The sequence below is a fragment of the Ischnura elegans genome, chromosome 9 (assembly GCF_921293095.1).
Source record: "Ischnura elegans chromosome 9, ioIscEleg1.1, whole genome shotgun sequence".
Lineage (NCBI taxonomy): Eukaryota > Metazoa > Arthropoda > Insecta > Odonata > Coenagrionidae > Ischnura > Ischnura elegans.
In genome coordinates this window covers 69,143,571-69,157,680 of record NC_060254.1, presented here as the reverse complement: position 1 = coordinate 69,157,680, position 14,110 = coordinate 69,143,571, and positions in this window count along the sequence as shown.

The window sequence follows — 14,110 nt, the reverse complement described above, 5'->3', positions numbered from 1 at the left end:
AGGCTAAACCGCAGGTGTGTAAGTATCTACAATTAGGGTCATGGGGCCAGTTAATTTCCCTGTCACCTCCGATTTCTGGTTCTTTAATCTCGCCTTCTGACTCTCCTTTGGTTTGAATAGATGAAGCTAGAGCTCACCAAAGGCTAAATCACAGGTGTGTATCTAAAGGTCACAAGTCTAAAAAGTGTCTAAATCACAAGTATCTAAAAATTAGGCAAATGGGGCCAGTTTCTTTCCATATCACCTACGATTTCTGGTTCAATAAATCTTGCCTTCTTACTCTCCATTCCTGGAAATCGATTCAGTGCCGAACACATTAAGCTTTTGCGAGGTTTAGGTTGAGTTGAATATCAGTGGGTAGACGCCCATCGATACAAGGAAAATAAAGTAAACATTATGTATCGTAATTTAAATTATTCCAATGAATCATATGCGATGGAATTCTTGTGGCATTCAGTGATACTCAGTAGTAATAGTGGGGGAAATCATTCATTAAATATATGCATCATATGTCATCGAGCGTCCTTATTTAAAATTACCAAACCTAACGTTACATTTATCTTGCCTTCCCCGTAGGTTATATAAACTGCCAATGGATTGAAATTCGTATGGATATCAAATATGCGTAATCAGGTACTGAATAGTCGAGCGAAATAGCAAAAAATAGTAATGATTATTAATGTAAATGAAATTAAAACACGTTTCACCAAACCATAACTACCTGTAGCCGGAACTTAGTATACTTTGTAGGTAGATGAGACACTTGATGATATTACTACTTTTAAAACTCGTCATGGCTCAGTTTTTTAATGTATCGTAATTGGCTCACCAATCGGGTCAAGTTCAAAAGATTAATTTAGAAGTTACTTATGATTCTGGTGACTCATTACTAGCCGCCTGTCTAGTCAACTGCCCTGTGCACAACCAAAAAATCTAGATGCGGCATTCATCTGCTCTGAAGACGGAATCGAAATGTCGACTAGGTAAGAAAGACCTTTTGGAAAACGACGTAGAAAACTTGCTGTTCAATGCAAATAAGATACGTGTTTTAATATTAGTTTCACATTGTCAAGCACCTACTTTACTAAGTATTTGACGATTACGTAAGAATTAATACACCAGCGACTCATTAGTTATGGATAGGGGTTTAGAAAATTAGTTTTCCGTTAAAGTAATTTAACGTTATGTTACAATACAATCCTATAAATTAATATTTAACGGCCAAAATACTATATGCCTTTAGAATTCTCGTCGTAATAGAAAAAAATCGTGTTTGAAGTTGGATGCTAAAAGTGCCGCACAATGATTTACAGCTGCGAGACTCGCGACCCTCATAATCACGTGGGTGCTAATACATAGACCGACGCGACAGAAGGGAGCATAACGAGGCGACCTGGTTTTTTTCGAAGGCAATGAAAAATGCAAGCCGAAGTAGATGTTAACAGATGTACACAAGCTTTTATGACGATGGACTTTAATGTCGGGCCATTCGGCTTGCGATGACGGTTACAAAGAGAGAAGATTTTACGACCCCTCTCGTCTGATTTATCTTAACGCGATGCATTGCTTAGCTACTAGAGATGAAAATCGTGAGATCACGCCAGATCGTTGGCAAGAGGCTGGGGCTAAGGAGGAGGAGGAGTGAGAATATATTCCTCGCTAACTGGAAAAACAGCTAGGGAAAACAAGAAATCTAACACGAAATTTGGTTTTCGATTATTTCATTTTTGCTCACATAATTTTTAAGCAAAAACAAACCCACAAAATGTGGCAATTCCTTACCTACCGGTGACGTTTATTCCTGCCATACATTACCAGTAGCACCAGAAAACATTATAAGTCTAATTTGTAGCTCGCGTTTTACAGGGCATGTTTACGCTGCACCTGGAATACTTAAACGCATCACAATTATTTTGCTTTGAGACATGAATTAGTTTAGGAAGTGTTGTACATCATGTTGAATAAAAACTTTTGGGCCATGTCGCCGCGTCAATTCTTGGGTGGCCCAGTCTATCTAATCAGTTATGAACGATGGAACTATGCTATTTAAGAGTTAGGTATAAATTAATGAAACTCATATTTAGGACTAAATTAGTGTGAATAAGTGGCACATTTTCCTGTAAAATATTCGCAAAACAATATTTTATGATTTAGTTATGTTCTATTTCTCACAAAAACAGGACTTTTATTAATTATAAGAACCGAAATAAGCAAGTTAAAGCCTCTAATCATCAAGAAAATTCATAAGTTTTTTAGCAATAAGTATAAAAATAGTAGGGCTTTACACTCTGCTATCGTGCCCCTCCGTCATATTTTCTCCACAACTGAAACAAGCAAGATTTATAAAGCATATTTTATAGCATACGGTGCGATAAAATTACTAGAAGCTGGCTGAGAGCCCTAACCTCTACAAAAGTAATTAATAAGAGATGGCAATAGAGATACTGAATATAATTTATGCATCTATGAATTTATACCAATGCCAATTACTTCCCCCATGAAGGGCTAGGAGTTGAGGAGGATGGTTACAGGGTTTTATACATCCAAGGGGTTGGGCGGGGAGGAAACGAAGTCCAAAGGATGAGGAAGGCCACGCATGACCTGCGTAGAACAACAAGTAGGCAAAACGGTTACGAGAACTGTACCATTGACTTCGGCACCCATGAAAAACAAAGGTTTAACTCCTAGGTTGCAAGTCACTCTTATGCCACCCCTTTAAGACCGGTGATGATCACTCTGATCTTACTAGGATCAAGGTTGGTCTTTTTACCAGTTAATTTCATAGTGTTTCCCGTGCCCAATGACATTTTTACCAGGTAATTCAGGCATTATTTTAGGTTATGGTAGGTTGATGCTAAAAATGTTAATCAGCATAAAATTAAAGTGAAAAAAATGTTATGCTGTTTTACAAAATTGCGTTTATTGAAATTAACAGTAATGAATGTCCCTAAAAAATTCTCACAAACAAGCCCTTGTAGAGGTGTTATAAAATTACTCAACATTTACTGAGAGTCTGAGCCTCATTATATTAGTAACTCAGTCATTTATTATAGTTCGTAATGGCGATACTGAATTTAATATTTCCCTCCATGAATTTATTTATTTGCATTAAATAATAAAATTCTGGAAGACCTTTTAAATTGGATTTGTGAACAAAATTTATACCATTGCCAATGATTAGTTCCCCCGTGAGGTGTATGGAATAGAGAAACATGGCCACAGGATTATACACATGCAGGGGGTGAGGAAACGAGGGTGGGGAGGGTTTAGGCGACGCTGGACAAGGTGGTCAAGAATGTAGTCTCTGCAGGAGTGTTGTAAATAAAATATGAGATGTGTCGGAGAGGAAAAGGTTTGTCGGGATGGTATTGCGGCGGGGAGTCTAATGGGTGAGGGAAGGGGTCGACCCGTGTTAAATGCTTTTGATGATTTGCGGTCTGGAGGAGGTGTGAGATTTTGAGCGGATTCCGAAACCAAAGGCTCAGCGGGGGATGACCGTGCTGTGGTGGAGGAGAAGGAAGGCGTGCATTGGACGGCTCAAGGGTTGGTGCTTGGTAGGTGGTTGTGTGCTGGGATACGTGAGCATCCAACACTCATCGTTTCTGAGTGAACGGGGAAAAATTCTCATCTTCGAGATATTCATCGACAAGTGAGAAACGATTTCCGCTGTGCTAACCTCCTGCTAAACACCACGCGCATGCCGCTACGGTATGTTTTATTACACTGGCGATTTGTGATGAGCAACTTTACCCGCATGCGATTAATTTACCTGCTTACCAGCAGTGGCGCCGACTCCATGGGGCCAGAGGGGGCCCGAGCCCCCTCTAAATTCGACAATGGGGGAGGAAACGATGTGTCAGGTTTGTCGATTTTCCCCCGAGTGTCAAGTTATCGAGAGTCGAGTTTTCAGGGTTCTAATGTTGATCAAAAGACTCTTCTAAAATGCTAAAAAAATTGAAACTCGCTATTTATAAAATGTTCCGGGGCCAGACCCCCATTATGGGCCCCCCAAATAATTTTTATAAGTCGGCACCCCAGCTTACCAGCCTTATAACTATCCTAAAACGAAAGACAAAACTTATGTGACATAACTAGTGTAACTCAACACCGTCGAGATTACAAATAATTATAAAACTTTCCGAATCTGATGAGATTGTTCATAGGCGAGAATAGGTAATGAAAATTTTAAGTTTTAATGCCGGTGAACCTTTATTTTCTCGCAGTGCTATTTCTTGGCTAAGGTTTAATTCTAACGAAATGAAAAATTATAGAAGCTGGGAACTATTTCCGCTACGTTAATCTGCTCTGAAATACCACAAAATCAGCACGTATCTGTTGTGTTATATTAAATTGCTGATTTGTGATTACCTACGATCGATTGAACAGTATGTGACTGATTTAACTCTTTAACATCCTTATAGATTAAAACGAAAGTCAAAACTTACGTGGCCAACGCAACGCCGTCAAGATTAAAAACGATTCAAAAAACTTTCCGAAACTGATGATATAGTTCCATCCACCACTCATCGTTTCTGAATGAGGAAAATTCTCGTCCTCAAGATCGAGATATTCATTATAAAGTGAGAAACGATTTCCGCTCCGTTAACTTCCTGTTAAATACCACGCGCGCATGCTGCAATCAGCACGTATCTGGTGCGTTAAATTACATAGGCAATTTGCGATGAGCGATGATAGTTAAAAGTTCATAGAATCCTGCGAGTCAAAGGCTTTTTTTCTTCGTGTCCTGAAAACCTAAAGTTTACATTCTTTCCGTAAATCTCTATCTCCCCTTTTGAAAAGAGGGAAATATCTGATTAACCCTTTCTAACCCAGAGCTGCTTTTGGGAGAAATCAAATTTCAAGATTTCTTACTTTGAAAACTTGAAAATTTTGCATTCAATCATTATCATCGTGGCAGATAAATATTTCTTCATTAAAGTTTACACCACTAAATGTTACGAAGCTTAGATATTTCCTAAATATAGCTGAAAATTTATACATTTTTGATGCTGCTTTGAAGCAACATTGGGCTATAATGGGTTAATTTATCTATTTTATTGCTAGCCTAAAATGAAATAAAAAATTCATGACGAACTCATCACCGTTAAGGTTACAAAAAATTCTTAAAATTTCCGAGGCAGATGGTATAGTTCATAGGCGTGAATAATTAATGAACGTGTTCTAATTTATAGTTGATATACTATCATTTTCCCGCGATATTGTTTCTTGGCCAAGGATTAATTAGAGTGTTATGAAAAATTGATATCATCTTCATTAGTCAACAATCCTAAGATTGGTTTGACGCAGCCTTCGATTCCTCTCTCCTATCTGCGAGCCTTATCATAGCGACGTATTTCTTCTCTTGTACATCCTTTATAATCTGTGCTGTGCAACTCATTCGGGGACGTCCCTTGTCCTTCTTCCCTTCCTTCATTCGTGCCTAGTTTTTGAATCGGATTTCGTTATTAATTGAACTTTTAACACCCTGCGGAGTAGGAAAAAACAACCGGAAAAGCTATATTCTTGTTGATTAAAATTGAAAATTCTCTATATGGAAAAAGCAATATTTATCGACAAGACGCTTCTGTGGAGTCTCTTGTTAGATGAGTGACCGCTCGCTGAAAATATGGCTGACCGTCCCCAATTCCGGAGGAAGAACCCATTTCCTCCCTGGCTCGCTCCATCTGGATTTCAAATGTTCTTTTCCAATGATTTTAAAAGATGGCTTGAATTTTAAGAGCCCACAATACCGTATTGCAATATAAAAGGAATCCAAGCACATGTGTATCTTAAAAATGCGTCGTGTTGTGACAAAGAAATAAAATAATTCAAAGAGAAAAAATGGGGGAAACATCTAATGCCGCATGATATAAAAAAATCCGCGCACAGAAAAAGTGAAAATTTCAGTGAAAATCATGAAAATAATTGTGAAAAGCAGGCTTATGTAAAAGAAAAAGTAGAAAGAAATGTAAAAAAAGGTTCCGCAAACCAGACTCGATCTTAAAACTTTAGCGTTGGAGTCTGATACCGAAGGCCCTGGACCACGACATCAGTTTCCCAGTAACGCGGCAATGTCTCCCTAGTGGAGCTGCTAATAGTAATAGGAAACTCTATGAGCTACGGTATGACCAAGGGGACTGCGTAGAGTAGGCCCCATTCCATCCAAAGGAAGGCTGATTTCTGTTGCCATTTCGGTCGCATTTTAATCCGTTTTAAAAAATGTCCGCGGCGAGGTGATGATGTCAGGTCTTTATGTAATCCTTTTTTTCCAATATTTTGCTGTATTATGTTTGTAACTGCAAGGAATAGCATTGAAAAATAATGAATTTGATAGAGTACGCCATCATTTATGTAAATTTCGGTTAATATCCCTAATTATATCTTATTTCCCCGTGAAACTCGGATAAATTTGTTCGTCAGCGACGCGATTGGCGACTGTTGTAAACTCAATTTATTGCGCGGTGGGTGACAACAAGTTTATAGGCCGTCTTGAGGATCTTCTTTTGTAATATTCGAGGGTATCGCTATGCTTCAGCGTTCAGCAAGACCAGGTCTTTATGTCTCCATTTCTCTCCAATCTATGCAAGTCCGGTTGAAGTCTCGGCAGCCATCGATAAATGTTCTTTAGGAAAAAAGTCTTGAAGGATATGCGAACCTAACATTTTCCGGTCTCTCACCCATGTCTTCTTTTGAGTAATTCCTTCACACATCGCTTCACCAGGCCATTTCATGGATCGTTGCTAAGTCGCCTTTTGTTGCCCGTTTTGACTTTCTTCCTCTCTGCCACCACCTTCAAAGCATTCGTCTTCTGCACTCTCTTTCGCTTCATCCTTAGGCGATGAGATAATTTCCTGTCCCCGTATGTACCTTTTACCACCCAGCATCTGGCCTTCGCGAAAAATTCTTCGAGACTTGGGAGGCCTGAACACTTCCTTTGGGCGAGAGTATGGCAAATACTGCTTTCATAGACGTGAAGTCAGCTTGGTTCTAGCAAATCAAGGCTCATTGAAAAGACACCCAGTTCTTTTATAATAATATCAGCATGATAAAGACACTGGTTTCATAAATATTCGATTTGTGCTCAAAACCCCACAGAGGAAAAATCATTCCTCTTGATCAGCATTGTCAAGGAGAACGATTTTTAGTCTGCGGAATTTCACACATAAGTGTATTTCGGGAGACTCCGTAATATATTCACCTTGGCTAGTCGCGGTTTATTAGAATCAGTCAAGAACGAACATCTCTAGTGAGTTCAAAGTTCGGGCTTCGCTCTCTGGCTGTGGCGCAGTGTCGCACGACTTGGACTACTAGTCGCATAATATGCTCAGCAGTCCAGACCACATTGTCCGATAAACTCCGCAAATTTCCTCAGAGGAGGTTGTTGTCTCTAGACGGAAATCGAGGGATCCGGGATCGTATCCTGATCAAGGCGAATAATTTTTCCTCTGTGGAATTTCACAAAGTTGTTCATTGCGGGTGAATCCGCAAAGTAATTACCGAGGCTAGTCCCGATATACAATAATTATTCAATTTATTATCATCTAGTATTTCACATATAGCTACTTGGTATTTCTAGATTTTTCTATTTAAAAAAATTATTTGGATGATCGTGAAAAATCTTTCATGCTAAAGTTATTATGATCTCATTAATTTTTCTATGTGACATATCCTCTTCCTTAGAGGCACATAGATGGACTTTTATGAGTTTAAATTCATTTTAAGGTGCTCACATTGCAAGAATTTTGTTTGATAGTCGAAGTACTGTATGTCAAAAGTGGCTATATACATATTCTCGTGAACAGGTTCAATGCAATAATAATAGAATTTGCCATGAAAAAAAATCATATGGCTTGGACGGTATTTGTCTTGAAATTTGCCTCGGATGAAGATGGCTTAGCGTGTAACTGCTAATACGAGTACACCTGACCGCCAATCGGGAGAGTGGCATAGCCAAACGATTTTTCATACCATTTACTCTTGGTGAATATAGCGCTCAAAGAGTTAACCCTGGCTAAAATTCTGTACCCATTGTGGTAGTGGCAGTAGCAGTGGATCATTATTTCTTATCAATCTACCAGGCCTCTATGTATACAATAAGCGTATGAAATGTAATTATAATATTTTTTGCACATGAATGACTGATAAAATAAACAATTCCTGAGCTACATCCTCATGCGCACGTGTATCACCTCTGAAGCAGATTTCAAGGCTTTCGATACGACCAATTTACATCCATCGTTACTGATGTGCTTTATTTTCCTCTCCTCTTCGCAATTTTCTTTTTATTTTGCGAATATTCTCCCCTGTTCTTTCACCCACCTTTAGCATCCTGGCTCAAACTCTTGACCCATTGCTAGTAGTAGCAGTAGTAGTACATCAGTGCTTCTATCTCTATGTAACATGCCTCTTTGTATACGATGCACGTATGGAGTGTATTAATAATATTTTTGTTGTATATAAATGACAGATAAAATAAATAATTCCCATGCCAAATCCTCTTGCTCACGTATATCACCCTCTGAAACGGATTGCAAGACTTCCGAAATGACCAGAACACATCCATCATTACTCATGCGTTTCATTCTCCTCTCCTCTTCGCATTTTTCTTCTTTTTATTTTGCGAATATCCTCCCCTGTTCCTTCACCCACCTTTAGCATATTGGCTCAAACTCTTGACCCACCGCTAGTAGTAGCAGTATTAGTAGATCAGTATTTCGATCTCTCTCTACAAGGCCTCCTTGTGTACGATACTTGTATAGAATGTATTATTACATATAAATGGCTGATAATATAAATAATTCCTGCACCACATCCTCTTACATACGTGTATCACCTCATGGCATATTTCAAACTTGATGGATGGATATATTTGATAGTGGTTAAAGACTCAACCCTGGCTGGCTTAATCATTGTTTCGATCTCTTTCTACCAAGCCTCCTTTCATACTGCATGAAACAACTTGTGACTTTGTTCTCAGTATTCGCGCACGGGTAAAGCGAGGCTTCCGAAATGACCATAACACATCCATCATTACCCATGCGTTTCATTTTCCTCTTTGCAATTTTCTCCTTTTTTATTTTGCGAATTTTCTGCCGCGTTCTTTCACCCACCTTTAGCACCCTCCGCTCTGCCATTTTCCTCCCATCCATCCATCTCCTCCCTCTACACACCATTTATACCAGCCATACCTTTCTCCGTTCATCCCTCATACTTTTCCCCGAGGCGACCGCACTGTCTTTAGTTCCACCCCGCCACCGAGACCAATGAATTCGAGCCTCGTCGTCTTGCATGCACCGTACAATAGACTTCCCACACCACCCTCTCTCCCTCTCCCGGCATCGCATCCACTTCGCCACCAAACGCGGACGAAAATACCCACGCACGGCCGTGCCGCTCCTACTGATTTCCTGAACAATCACACGGTGCGTTTCTCACCCCGCCCGGCACATACCCTATCTTATGCTTACTGGCACAGGCTGGCAAAAATTCAAGCTTCATGTTAAGAGATGGTAAGGTTACCAGTATGCGTTATTGAACTCAATTACAGTCACTGAGCTACATTTGTGCCCAGTTTCTAGTACCCTCTAAGTTCATTTGTGCGAGTTAAGCATACTATCTTCGTTTGATCTGCATTTCATCCCGTAGGTAGGTATGCAATGGCGGAGGTGAAGACGATACCCGGACAGCCATTAGTTTGTATTGATACAACTTTTAGTATTCAGGGACAATGTGTCAATCATTTTCCTAGGACCAACCTCAACATTTTAACGAAGCTATGGAAGCGCTATGCATCCTTCACCCTTCGGCGGTCAATCAGCATACATTATGACGAAGGGTTCAGTATACCCCTACTGGGAATCTCGCCAGTAATATATTCGGCATTAAATCCATTATGTAGTTCTTTCCTATGAACGAAATATTTGTTGATAGCCATCATGTATACAGTGGATTGCATGGAAACTACAATGTTCCCCCACAATAAGAAAAAGTGTCTTTGTCTCATCTCTCGGTTGAAACAATATGTGAATGACTATCAGTTGCAGCTCAGCACTGTGATCACTGGTGGGCAGTGAATACTTCGGTAGAAGTATTCATCGATTTAAAGCTGATTGTTTGTTATTTTAAAAATTAAGCCCGCAAGACCTGGTTAATCGCAGTGGAGAAGAAGCAAGTCTTGCTTATCCTTAATTTTTACGCCCAATTTTTGGAGACATAATATAATTTGAAATCAGCAGGTGGTTAAGCACTAAACTAATCTACGTATTTTGAACTCACTTTCTGAAGCAATAATCGGGTTCGATGTTAAAATATCAATATCAAAATTCATTTTAACGACGATGTTTTATATCGGCAACAGCTTATGTGGTAAAAGAAGGGCGTCACTAACAGGTGATATTTCCGCGACGGTTTTTGACACTTTTTTTTGCTGATTTTCTCGATAACTCAGTATTGATGTACCTGTAAGTAACCATTTTTTCCTTTAAACCTGAATTGCAACTAAATTTTTCCACCCCTTACAAATCTGGACACGATTGCACAGCCACCATTTATGGCAATTTCTAGTCTCCCAAGATCATTTCCCAGCAGAATATTAATTCGACTGCATTATTCTCGGGACGTCCGTGTCGAGTACTTCTCGCCTACGCTTACAACCAACGACCCAATCCATCAAACGATGCCGACGGCGCTGAGAGAGCGGCAGCGTGAGGAAAAAGTGCGCCGCGAAGCCATCTTTGTCAGCCCCGCGCATCATCGCGCGTTGAAATCTCCACCTCGGGCGCGCTCTTTTCACCACGTGAGGCGAATCTCAAACGAGCCCCGCATGTTACATCCGCGAGGCTGTTACTCCTCCCCCTTCCCCTAAAGGGTGCGATGCAGTGCAAGGCTGGCGCCGCACCCATCCCTACCTTTCCTTGGTCAATCTAACAAGACGGTGTGCCTCCCACGTTGCAATGCCGAGTACGGTAATGGAAATCTTCTCATCTCCGGCTAGACCTGACGGACAGGAGGGGTTCAGATTTGTCGATACTGATGCCTTGTCCGTCCGAGAGTCACATACGGAGATTAAAAAAAGATAACACTCACTCAGTACTTCAACCCGGATGTTGATTTGAGCAGAGAATGTAGACCTCATCCAAAAGTACGACACAGGGATGTAGTCAGGAAAAAATACTTTGCATCCTACACCTTAACCTTAAACGGTCTACTGGTATCGATACACTGGTATCATATTCAAGACTTTGGACTCTTGATGACTAGTCTTGAAAGTGATGCAGTGTATCGAAAGTAGTCGAAGATTAAATGTTAAGTAGTAGAAGGCAAAGTTTGTTATTTTACCTGTCATAGAATGGAGTTTTACAAGATAAAAAACCTCAACAATTCAGTGCACAGGAGTGCTGTCATCATATACGGCCATATGAGTTCCAAATATGTAATCGTGTCTATGTGATCATTACAAATCATTACAAAAACAAATCATACTAATTGTAAAACATTATTACAAAAGATAGCTGATGTAAAAAATTTACTTTTAGGATGGTTGACAGGAGGGATTCAGATTTTTCGATACTGATGCCTTGTCAGTACTGAGCAGGCCCGTGCTCAGCGGCCGGGACACCGTGAGGTATCCCGGTGCACCCTCCAGCCTGGAAATCTTTGGCGCCCCCCCAGTGGTCTTCCTCATGCATAGTGCTGGCGCCGTCTGGGCATAGCCGTCCACCGCCCTAAGAAGAAGTCCAGCACGGGCCTGGTACTGAGAGTCGCATACGGAGATTATATGAGATAAAATTTACTTAGTACTTCAATCCGGAGGTATATTTGCATAGATGAGGGCAGAGCTCATCCTAAACTAAGCCACAGGAGTGTAGTTAGAAAAAAACAAACTTAGCTTTTTACAATTTGAACTTTAATACTAGACTAGTTTCGATGTAATTTTTAAGACTTTGAAATCTTGAAAATGATACAGCGTATCGGAACTAGTCGACGGTTTAAGGTTAAGTTGTAGAAAGCAGAGTTTGCATTTTCCCCTAACTTATAATGATATTCTACATGCTTAAGGCCTCAAAAATTCATTGCACAGGGGAGTAGTCGTCACACGAGACCATATGTGTTCACATCACTTAATCATACACTGACAAATCAACACAAATGAATGCTGATGTATAAAAAAATATTACTTCAGTTAGGAGGGGTGACGTGCAAGTTAAATAGGGTACCATTCCTTAGGCCTGTCCCATTTGATACTAGTATTTACATATACGTTCGTGGGTCCAACCCATTCTTCAGTGACTAAGCACTGCAGATGTTAAATTGGGCCGTTGAGTGCCATTGAATCTTTCCTGGCGAGTATCTTTGGGAACGAGACATAATAATGTCATCTGCCAATTCTCTCGCTATTTTCTTAATGGGATGATACGATAGGAATCATTCTATAGGTCTATATCAAACGATGACCGCTTTAACTACTTCCAAATCCACTTGCAGTTAAATGTGCTGGAAATACCACGACTAAAAACATTTTTGTGGACAAATATTGATGGCCGAAGAAATCGCGAAAAGAGATAATACACTTGGGTGAAAACAGCCGTTCGGTTGCGGAGACAATGCAGAAATCCATTATATTAATTCGTACAAAGAATTCTGCTCTTATAGGCTTCTTAAACATTGTCAGTCATCAGGTCAATCAAATTAAGCTAATTTCATGCGTTTTTGATTTATGAAAAGATATTTGAAACACAAATTAATGGAAAAATTATTTATTTAAGTAAAACAATATAACCCGATTCTCAAATACGAAAGTCAATAAAAATGATGAGATTAAACACTGCAACAAATGAATAACAATTATCAATAATTTATAGCAAACTTACTTCATATTCTAATTGCTTCACCTTGTATTTCAATTGCTGGATATTCAAATGTTTCAAGTGTCTAATTTTTAATGGAAAATATGATTTAATTAAAATCTAAAACTAATTTAAACCTTTGTTGCACGCTGGCAATGATGTAAGAACAAAATTGGATGATTAACATTCCAGGTGAATAAATACAATCGTTGCTAAATTACTTGAAAGTTTCTCATATATAAATAAACTTTATTATATGCCTACGTCCAGTGTTATTTCATGACAAGTATGATAAATACTGAAAATCAAAAGATTACTTCTTATATAAACAAGATAGAATACAGGCCTAAACCATTTGATTTAATGAAAAATATTTTAGCACATGAAATATTGCACGTTAAAACTCTGATTTAAATACGTGGCTATATTTATTTTTATTTTAAACCGACAAATATTTCCAGCCAACAAGGAACTCGTGTTGAATAGCGCTACTCAATGACGCAACGCGATAGATAGCGTTATTAACCTTCATTGAAGTACTTCACGAGGCCGTTGGGGATTAATAGAGGTAAAATATTGTAGCGATGCTAGTTTTAGCAAGTTATCACCGGGACTCAAGAGAGGGAAAATTCTATTCTATCCATGTCACGCATCCGTATTAAAGAATTCGGAGTTTGCCGCCGGCAAATTTCCACCACAGCCTTGTTAGTGGGCGTGAAGTGACTGGCATAGCCTCAGAAAAGGTGAAAATTATTGGGTGTCCAAGGCGGAACTAGTCAATGATTCCAAAGCTCCTGACCAGTGATCAGCTTGAGCTCGAAGAGTCTGGCAGAAAGACAAGTGGAAAATCTTACGGCAGATCTATCGAACCCAAACAACCTCCAAGGAAGTCTATCAATTTTTTAATGTCCATACTTCTTTATCAATGAAATTCAATTAAGATACCTCTTCCATCCACTAATTTCAATTCAGTTCAAGAAATTTGCGATAAAATTCGACAATTATGAGAAGATTCCGATAAATCCAACAAATTTTGACCGTTTATGTAATATTTCATAGAATTTTACTTTAGATGTAGATTATTAACATTATTACCAAAGACATTAGATGAGCATATAAGCTGGAAAATCGAAAAAAAAAAAGATTTCACCGAAAAATAGAAGAGCACTTTGCTTCATATTTCTGTTTTCCTCATTCAAATTTACACACTTAACTTAGTAACATTCTGCACCGTTTGAATAGCCATCATGCATAAGACTTGCCTT